This window comes from Apis dorsata, unplaced genomic scaffold, assembly GCF_000469605.1.
Source record: "Apis dorsata unplaced genomic scaffold, Apis dorsata 1.3 scaffold_58, whole genome shotgun sequence".
Lineage (NCBI taxonomy): Eukaryota > Metazoa > Arthropoda > Insecta > Hymenoptera > Apidae > Apis > Apis dorsata.
Window position 1 is genome coordinate 827823 of NW_006263358.1, and position 948 is coordinate 828770.

Consider the following 948-nt stretch of genomic DNA (forward strand, 5'->3'; position numbering starts at 1 on the left):
TTGACCGATTGAAAAGATCGTCAAAATCATTATAGTACTTGTAACGTAATAGAATTTCTTTGGCATCGTTTCATCGAAACGTATGACAAAGGAGAGCCGAACACAGGTAGCCTGGAATGTAATCGCCTTAAACGATATTCCCGGATTTCGTGCCAGAAACGTGCAGACGTTCCATAATAGATATTTGCCATACGTAATGATAATCCCATAATGCAAGGATTCCTATTCCGAACAGGGCACCACAAATGTCAAATTTCTTCCGCTTGACGGGCGTCGAAATCATATTTCTTATTCGCTTCCTCACCGACCCTAGGTATATTGCACGGCCTCTGGCGCAAAGAACGGGCTGGAATGTGTATCGAAGCGGAAAAAAAATTTATACGTGTATACCTCGATATCTCGATCGATGATGGTTTTCATACTTTTGCACGGAAGAACGGATCGGGCAAGACTTGTATAGACTTGTTGAATAATCTCTGCAAATAAGAAGCGATCGGTGGATGGAAATTTCACGATGGTTCAAGTTACACGTATCGTACGAATGATCCTGTGCATGTAAGAATGAATTTTTAACAAAGCTGCGATACATGATTAAAATGTACACACTTTTCACAGACATCTCGAGCCAGTTACGCCAACTCAAGAATGCAGAGTGTAACCGTGATTAAAGTACGAAGATTAGCTATCAAACGACCACAAAAGGACACGGGGAGACAGGTGACACTTGAAACCCAAATTAATTGCAACTCTGAGGGAGTGTCACAATAAATAGACGGTAATACAATGAAACTGTTTTTCAGCAGGGAAAATCGTCAAAGATTTTATTTACATATTTACAAAGAAAGTGAAGTAGAGTGGAAGCCATAAGGATGAGCAAGCCGACTGGTGAGGGAATAAGTGAATAAGAGAAACAGAGAGAAAGAGAAAGAGAAAGAGAGAGAGAGGGGG